The sequence below is a fragment of the Nerophis ophidion genome, linkage group LG25 (assembly GCF_033978795.1).
Source record: "Nerophis ophidion isolate RoL-2023_Sa linkage group LG25, RoL_Noph_v1.0, whole genome shotgun sequence".
Lineage (NCBI taxonomy): Eukaryota > Metazoa > Chordata > Actinopteri > Syngnathiformes > Syngnathidae > Nerophis > Nerophis ophidion.
The window spans coordinates 22,125,110-22,134,836 of NC_084635.1; positions in this window are offsets into that span (position 1 = coordinate 22,125,110).

Consider the following 9,727-nt stretch of genomic DNA (forward strand, 5'->3'; position numbering starts at 1 on the left):
CAGCCCCTACAGGCCAAGTCTAGAAGAAAGTCACATATATTCACCAGAGTTCTCAAGCTGGACACAGTTGGCAAACGTCCAAATCTACTTTGGAATATCAGTAATCCATTTGATCAAATTTGAAACAAATTGGATGGTTTAGGGGCAGCACGGGGGCTTCACGGTGGCAGAGGGGTTAGTGCGTCTGCCTCACAACACAAAGGTCCTGAATAGTCTGGAGTTTGCATGTCCTCCCCGTGACTGCGTGGATTCCCTCCGAGTATGCCGGCTTCCTCCCACTTCCAAAGACATGCACCTGGGGAAAGGTTGATCGGCAACACTAAATTGGCCCTAGTGTGTGAATGTTGTCTGTCTATCTGTGTTGGCCCTGTGATGAGGTGGCGACTTGTCCAGGGTGTACACCGCCTTCCACCCGAATGCAGCTGAGATAGGCGCCAGCGCCCCCCGCAACCCCAAAGGGAATAAGCGGTACAAAAGGGATGGATGGCTGGATGGTATAGTGAGGTCCTCAGAGCGCTGAGAAGACGATAAACTTGGCAATAGAGGTAGTAAAAGTGAAGGAGCCCAAAGGCTGTTCATTGCATTGGATGGTTTGGGCAGGGCTGTGGGAATACAGAATGCAGCGATTTCTGAACTGAATCGCAAGATGCATCACATCATGGAGAAGCTTGCTGAAAAGGAGAATTAAATTAAATTTGAGAGAACCATGCATGGACGAATTGAACAGACAAGTCATTGTTTCTGTCTGCTCGCAAAAAACAAGCATCCTACTTTACAATTTGACTCCCCGAACGGCCTTGACGCTATGGAAACAGGACCAGGCTGTTCTGAAAAACACCCCTGAGGACACCTCAATGATGGACGCTTCTGACCTCCCTCCCTCCTCAATGACACCTGGAGTCGAACTTTTGCAGATCGGCCTCAGTCTAAAAAACATTACATTATCACACCCAAAACAATTGGGCATACACGCACACACACCCCACCTCCACGCCACGCCTTCACCACCACTTTTTCCCCTTGGGGTGATGGTCGGATGGCAGCGCTTCAAAACAGCAGTCGCCTTCCAGCTCCCCAACTCCCCTGCCCTCTGTTGCGAGTTTGTCGTGATCAAATGTAACATGTTTTTTCCCACTCCAGACTAGCCCAGTGTAGATTGTATTTTTTTACTAATTTTCTTCCCCAGCGTTTTACCTTTTCCCATCTTTTACGGGGCGCCTCGTTGCGACCCATCAGCTTCCCTGTTCTGTAACCCTGTACACTGTTTGTTTGTCTAATCTTGAACGGGTGTGTGCTGTAAACAAAAATGTTGTTGTACTTGGTGCAATGACAATAAAGACCTACCTACCTACTGGTCTAGGCTACGCTCACAGGCCAAGACAGCACCGTCACAAATTCCCAGGAAGTCTGTGAAGTCTGATGGCAGCGCATCCTGACGAGCCTTGGATCCCCCATCTTGGAACCGGGAGCTTGGGTAAGGTACTGTCATTAGGGCAGTTCTCCTGATTTTTTTCCTCTTGTTTTCTTTTGTGGCTGTAAGTCTACTACCCAGTCATCCGAGCCCACCTGTTGCTAATCAACCACCAGATTTAAACCCTGGATATCCACTCAGCCAGTGCCAGTTCGTCCAAATCTAGCCCTGAGCTGACTAACTCTGACCTCTGCCCTGAACTTTTTGTAATTCCTGTTTTTTGTATTTCCAAGGTGGAGGACAGACTTTTTACCCGGTTCTCCTGGAGCTGATTTTTTTGTTACAACTGACTTATTTTCTCCAGGGAGTTCAACGTCTAATCCTTTAACTGCAAGGTTGATATAGTAGATACATTTGAATCAAATTGTTAAATATTGTAAGTCACCCCTAAAATGTAAAATATATTAATTCAATAAAAAGTCATTATAAAAAGAAACATTTGCCTATGGTTGTTTTGCACATCTGCAATGACGTGGCGACTTGTCCAGGGTGTATCCCGCCTTCCGCCCGAATGTAGCTGAGATAGGCACCCGCGCCCCCTGCGACCCTAAAGGGAATAAGTGGGAGAAAACGGATGGCTGTTTTGCACATTGGAGATACAGGCTTACTGCACTTAAATGTAGAATATATGTAGACTATATTTATATTATTCATATATTATATATAGTATACGATATAAATTATATTATTATTGTCCATTGTGAGCGAGCTGTGGTGATGAATTTCCCCCAGGGATCAATAAAGTACTTTCTATTTTATTCTACTCTTATTGGAAGGATGAAGTCTAAATATCGACAGCATTATGCTGCTTACAGTAGTTTGTATTGTCCATGTCATGGCCGAAAAACAAAATACCATCATTGTCACAATTTTTGAGTTGCTTGGACCACGCATGCAGCAAATTGTAAAGATTTGTACGAATCCAATTATATTTTTGACTCCAACGATTCAGTTCTTAATTGATTCTCTTATTGATTTTCATTTGGAAAGAAGGAGATCAAACAGGTGAATTAGCATAAACTTTAAGTTCAGTGAGGTTTTAAAAGGCCCACAGCATTGATGGGGTCCCCAGGGAGTCCCCAGAAAAAATATTTTTGTTGTAAATAACTATAATATAATGAGAAAACGTGTTATATTGTAGTAATAAACAAAACACAACATTAATTATTTTGTGACAATTACACAAGTTAGTTAAAGATAAAGTACCAATGATTGTCACACACACACTAGGTGTGGTGAAATGTGTCCTCTGCATTTGACCCATCCCCTTGATCGCTGCCTGGGAAGTGAGGGGAGCAGTGAGCAGCAGTGGTGCCGCGCCCGGGAATTATTAATGGTGATTGAACCCCCAATTCCAACCCTTGATGCTGAGTGCCAAGCAGGGAGGCAATGGGTCCCATTTTTTTATAGTCTTCGGTATGACTTCGGGTTTGAACTCACAACATCCCGATCTCATGGCGCACACTCTAACCACTAGGCCACTAAAGTATGTCCAGTAACATGTTATTCAAAAAGAAATAGTTTTTTGTTCTTTTTTAAAAGGAGTATGATGTGAGCACAAAAGTAAAAAAAAAAACATTGTTCATTGACAATCAAGTCAAGTCTAAAAGAACTGTTCATTGTGCAATTTTGCAACCACCAATGATGAACATTAACATTATTTGTCCCCCCCCCCAAAAAAAAATGGATACGCTAAATTTCTAAATTTATGATGTCTTCAGCTGTGGAGGTCGCCTCATCTGAAGCTTCAGACGCTGTCTCGTCAAGTATTGCATGAGAAAGGTTATTTTAAATTCTTACAGTAATAGTAATGAGAGCAGACTTTGCACTAACATGATAGGCATTATTGCAGTATTACCAGCAGAGTACAGGAGAACGTTTCCGCCGCTGGGTTTGAGAAAGGCTTCATTCAATCAAAGTTATCACGTTGTCATCCTTTAAAGGCCTACTGAAACCCACTACTACCGACCACGCAGTCTGATAGTTTATATATCAATGATGAAATATTAACATTGCAACACATGCCAATACGGCCTTTTTAGTTTACTAAATTGCAATTTTAAATTTCCCGCGATTTTCTTGTTGAAAACGTCGCGGAATGGTGACGTGTACACGTGACGTCACGGACTGTTAGGAAATATTAGCGCTGCGCACACACACAGCTAAAAGTCGTCTCCTTTCACCGCATAATTACACAGTATTTTGGACATCTGTGTTGCTGAATCTTTTGCAATTTGTTCAATTAATAATGGAGAAGTGAAAGTAGAAAGATGGAGTTGGGAAGCTTTAGCCTTTAGCCACACAAACACACGGTGATTCGTTGTTTAGAATTCCCAGAGGTGACGCTTTACTATGGATCAGAGCGATCAAGCGAACATAGATCCCGACCAAATGTCAACCAGCAGTTTTCGGTGAGAAAATTGTGGTAAAAAGTCGCCACTTACCGGAGATCAGCTGAGCATGTGCCGTCCGTACAACTGCCGTCGACTTCCATCAGACACTGGCCTCAAGACACCCGTGGATACACCCTTCCGACTATCAGGTACTATCAAACTCACTAAAACACTTGCAACACAATAGAAAGATAAGGGATTTCCCAGAATTATACTAGTAAATGTGTCTAAAAACAATCGCGTTTTTTTTTCAACTTGATTTTATTTTTATTTTTTTTCTTTCTAGTCCGTCCCTATGAATATCCTCAAACACAAATCTTTCGTTCTCGCTCAAATTAATGGGGAAATTGTCGTTTTCTCGGTCCGAATAGCTCTTTTTGTTGGAGGCTCCCATTAAAAACAATGTGAAGATGTGAGGAGTCCTCGTCATCATCTGCGACTTCCGGTAAAGGCAAGGCTTTTCTGTTAGCGACCAAAAGTTGCGAACTTTATTGGCGATGTTCTCTACTAAATCCTTATGGCAAAAATATGGCAAAATCGCAAAATGATCAAGTATGACACATAGAATGGACCTGCTATCCCCGTTTGAATAAGAAAATCTAATTTCAGTAGGCCTTTAACACTCAAACACTTGTGCCGGATTGGCGCTGTGCGTGGCGGAATCATCCACGCCCACTGAAATAAGGAATATGATTGGCAGTTTTCACAGGATTTCGATCCACGGGAATCGAAGCACTGGATCATCAGCAAGAACCTGTTCGTTAATAACTCCACTTTTGACAATTTCACTTCACTTTTCACATTTTCTTTTTTCTTTGACACACTGCCATCAGAAGGGTCTGCCTGCTTGGGAGACGTAATGAAGGACAAAGTTAAAATAAAAAAAAAAGGGACATTGTCCTTTCTCAGTCTAGTGATAGTTCATCCAACTATGTATTGTTCTGCCACGCACACATATATATTTCTCAATTTTTTTATGTACAGTACAGTAGTTTAAGGGGTTATGACATAACCACAAAGGACCGCCTGTACTATTGCAACCATTTCCTTCTTTACCAACTAAGTCTTGGCCAAATATTGAATTATTTTAGGTTTAATCACATGGGCTCAATTGTTTTATGTTATCAACTATTGGTTTTTGATGTTCAAAGTTGTGCAACTCTTTCTACGGTTGTTGTTAATTATTGTGGCGTACAAATATCCCATCATGTTTGGCCTAATAGTGTGAAGAGAAATGTACAGTGTTGGCCTCAATGATGGAGATTCACAATTGTTATAAATAGGGCTGTCTAAGCATTAAAATATTGAATCACAATTAATTGCATTTTGACCTTAATTAACTCTTAATTAATTAAAATTAATTGCAATTAATCACAAACAAATGTTCATTTTTAATAAGTGTATCCTATTTAAATATACACCCGACACTTGCATGAAAAATTTAGTTTATGAACATGTTTTTTTATGAAACATTGTCTTATCCAAACAGCTTGCACAACACGCACACACACACATTCACAGACGCAAGACATTTTCCACCTGAGGTCTAATCCAGTATTTTAGTGCTCTTTCTTTCCCCTACCATTTCTATAGATATATTAACACATACATTAAAGGCCTACTGAAACCCACTACTACCGACCACGCAGTCTGATAGTTTATATATCAATGATGAAATCTTAACATTGCAACACATGCTAATACGGCTTTTTTAGTTTACTAAATTACAATTTTAAATTTCCAGCCAGTTTCTTGTTGAAAACGTCGCGGAATTACACAGTATTTTGGACATCTGTGTTGCTGAATCTTTTTTTAATTTGTTCATTTAATAATGGAGACTATAAAGAACAATGCTGTTGGTGGAAAGCAGTGGATTGCAGCTGCCTTTAGCACCGAGACACAGCCGGTGTTTCTTTGTTTGTTGTGAAGCTTTAACACAGAGCGGTCAAACAAACCAGTTTTCTCTACGTCAACCAGCATGTTTTTGGATGGGGAAATTGTGATATATATCTTACCGGAGAAATCATTGGATTATTCGTCGTCCTGCAGCAGCTGTTTAAAAGGTAGCTGTGAGCTTGGCTCCTCGTCTTCTCTCTGAGACACTTTGTGTTCACCGCAGGCATCCGACCTCGAGGTATGTCTTTACAATCTTTAAAATCTCACTAAAACACTTTTAAAACAATAAGCAGATAAGGGATCTTCCAGAATTATCCTAGTAAATGTGTCAAATTACATCTGAAACGCTCACACTGCCGCTGCCCGCAGCTGTCGCTTTTTTTTTCTTTTCTTTTTTTTTCTAGTCCTTCACTATCAATATCCTATTTCACAAATCTTTCATCCTCGCTCAAATTAATGGGGAAATTGTCGCTTTCTCGGTCCGAATTGCTCTTACTGCTGGTGGCTCCCATTATAAACAATGTGAATATGTGTGGAGCCCTGCAACTCGTGACGTCTCCCGCACATACTTCTGGTAAAGGCAGGGCTTTTCTATTAGCGACCAAAAGTTGCTAACTTTATCGTGGGTGTTCTCTACTATATCCATCCCATCCATTTTCTACCGCTTATTCCCTTTCGGGGTCGCGGGGGGCGCTGGCGCCTATCTCAGCTACAATCGGGCGGAAGGCGGGGTACACCCTGGACAAGTCGCCACCTCATCGCAGGGCCGACACAGATAGACAGACAACATTCACACTCACATTCACACACTAGGGCCAATTTAGTGTTGCCAATCAACCTATCCCCAGGTGCATGTCTTTGGAAGTGGGAGGAAGCCGGAGTACCCGGAGGGAACCCACGCATTCACGGGGAAAACATGCAAACTCCACACAGAAAGATCCCGAGCCTGGGATTGAACCTAGGACTGCAGGACCTTTGTATTGTGAGGCAGACGCACTACCCCTTCTGCCACCGTGCTGCCCGGCGCATAATTCTTAGTTAGTTATTGTTTATGACCTTTCCTTGTAATAGTAGTAGTAGTCATTATGTGTCATCTACTTCTTGCCACCGTGAAGCCTTTAATATAGTTTATTATATAGTTTTTATAGCTTAGTTTACTTTGCCTGTATCATGTTTTGTTCTATTAGTTTGACTACCTCAGTTCTGTTTTCAGCCCCCCTGGGTTTGTGTTTTGGTTTCCATGGGTGCTGTTTAGTTTCACCTGCCTCTGATTAGTGTTCGGGACACTCACCTGCTCCTGGGCACTAATTAGAGAGCTACTTATTCCTGTTTTTCTCCACAATCGGTCTGGCTTCCTTGTTTGCTCTACACAACTGTGACGACGTTCTCTATTTGCTTCCATGCAACCCGTTACGTTAAGTACTTTCTACGATCTTTGATTCCTGTTCCTGTGCTAAGCGTCGCTATAGCTCCCACGCCACCGGCATGTTTTTTGGTTTGATTGAAACTTTTAGTAGTAGATTGCGCAGTACAGTACATATTCCGTACAATTGACCACTAATGGTAACACCTGAATAAGTTTTTCAACGGTGGCAGAGGGGTTAGTGCGTCTGCCTCACAATACTAAGTTCCTGCAGTCCTGGGTTCAAATCCAGGCTCGGGAACTTTCTGTGTGGAGTTTGCATGTCCTCCCCGTGAATGCGTGGGTTCCCTCCGGGTACTCCGGCTTCCTCCCACTTCCAAAGACATGCACCTGGGGATAGGTTGATTGGCAACACTAAAATTGGCCCTAGTGTGTGAATGTGAGTGTGAATGTTGTCTGTCTATCTGTATTGGCCCTGCGATGAGGTGGCGACTTGTCCAGGGTGTACCCCGCCTTCCGCCCAATTGTAGCTGAGATAGGTGCCAGCGCCCCCCTGACCCCAAAAGGGAATAAGCGGTAGAAAATGGATGGATGGAACTTGTTTAAGTCGGGGTCCACTTTAATCAATTCATGGTACAAATATATACTATCAGCATAATACAGTCATCATACAAAGTTAATCATCAGTATATATACATTGAATTATTTACATTATTTACAATCGGGGGGTGGGATGTGGAGGGGGGGTGGTAGTTTCGGTTGATATCAGTACTTCAGTCATCAACAATTGCATCATCTGAGAAATGGACATTGAAACAGTGTAGGTGTGACTTGGTAGGATATGTACAGCGAGTAGTGGACATACAGAGATCAGAAAGCATAAGAACAAGTATATACATTTTATTATTTACATTTGATTATTTACAATCCGGGGAGGTGGGATTTAGAGGGGGGAGGGAGTTATTTTAGGGTTGAAGTTGCCTGGAGGTGTTGTTTTAGTGTAGTTTTAAAGGAGGCTAGAGATGCACTTTCTTTTACACCTGTTGGGAGTGCATTCCACATTGATGTGGTATACAAGGAGAATGAGTTAAGACCTTTGTTAGATCGGAATCTGGGTTTAACGTGGTTTGTGGAGCTCCCCCTGGTGTTGTGGTTATGACGGTCGTTTACGTTATGGAAGCAGTTTGACATGTACTTCGGTATCAGGGAGGTGTAGCGGATTTTATAGACCAGGCTCAGTGCAAGTTGTTTTACTCTTTCCTCCACCCTGAGCCAGCCCACTTTGGAGAAGTGGGTAGGAGTGAGGTGTATTCTGGGGTGGAGTTCTAGAAGTAACCTGACTAGCTTGTTCTGGGATGTTTGGAGTCTAGATTTGAGGGTTTTGGAGGTGCTGGGGTACCAGGAGGTGCAAGCGTAATCTAAAAAGGGTTGAATGGGATTTCCCGCTAGAATCTTCACAGATTGACAAGAGAGGAGATTCTGTAGCGAAATCTCGCTCGTTGGTTGACATTTTTGATTACCTTGGTTGCCATTTTATCACAGGAAAGATTAGCCTCTAGAATGGAACCTAGGTAGGTGACCTCATCGTTCCTGGTGATAACAATGTCACCCACTTTTATAGTGAAGTCACTGACTTTCCTAGGATTTATGTGGGACCCAAATACGATGAATTCCGTTTTACCCAAGGTCTTTTTGTATTTATGCATGATTTCATGGACAATAAGTCAATGTCTCACCTGCACCTCACCTCCGGAATTCCTGCCGCATCTTGGGAGAACGATCAGGACAGTAAAATGCGACCCCGTCATTACACTCAAGCTAACATTGTGCTACACCCGCATCAGACTTCAACATGTCCAAAAAGTATTAGGAAGGAGTAGAGCTTTTTTTTTTTTACTTATATCTTTTCTGCTACATAACAAACAAAAATGTTTGTTTCCTTTCTGTGTTCAATATGGGACACAAATAAATAAATAATGCATTTGTCTATTTGTGTTGGCCCTGCGATGAGGAGGCAACTTGTCCATGGTGTACTCCGCCTTCCGCCAGAGTGCAGCTGAGATAACACCCCCAAGCGGTAGGAAATGGATAGATGGATGAAATAAAGAGTTATTACATTGTAATTCATATAATTGGATGAATATTTAATATATATAGAGTGATATAGATCATTAATTTATTATTTTTAGATGCTTATCAGAATTCTTCTCCACTGAACTTTGTGACCCTTTATCAGCTCCTTAAACTGGATACTTTCAGTACATGCTTTGAATTATTTGCTTAATCCATTCCATAATTTTAATTCCACCTATTGATATACTAAATGTTTTAAGTGTCGTGCGTGCATACAAAATGTATTGAATTGTACATTTCCCTAAATGTATATTTCTTCTCCTTTGTTGAGAAGAATTGTTGTACGTTTCTCGGTAGTAAATTATATAAATAAATGTATGTTCAATATTTAAATATTTTCTACAATCAACATTATGTATTGAATTATGTATTATCCTAACTGACAAATCCTGAAAACAATAAGGTATTTTGTAACTTTATGAATGTTGTTTGTATAGAAATCAAACCCCTTTCAGTCCAGTATTGCATTAA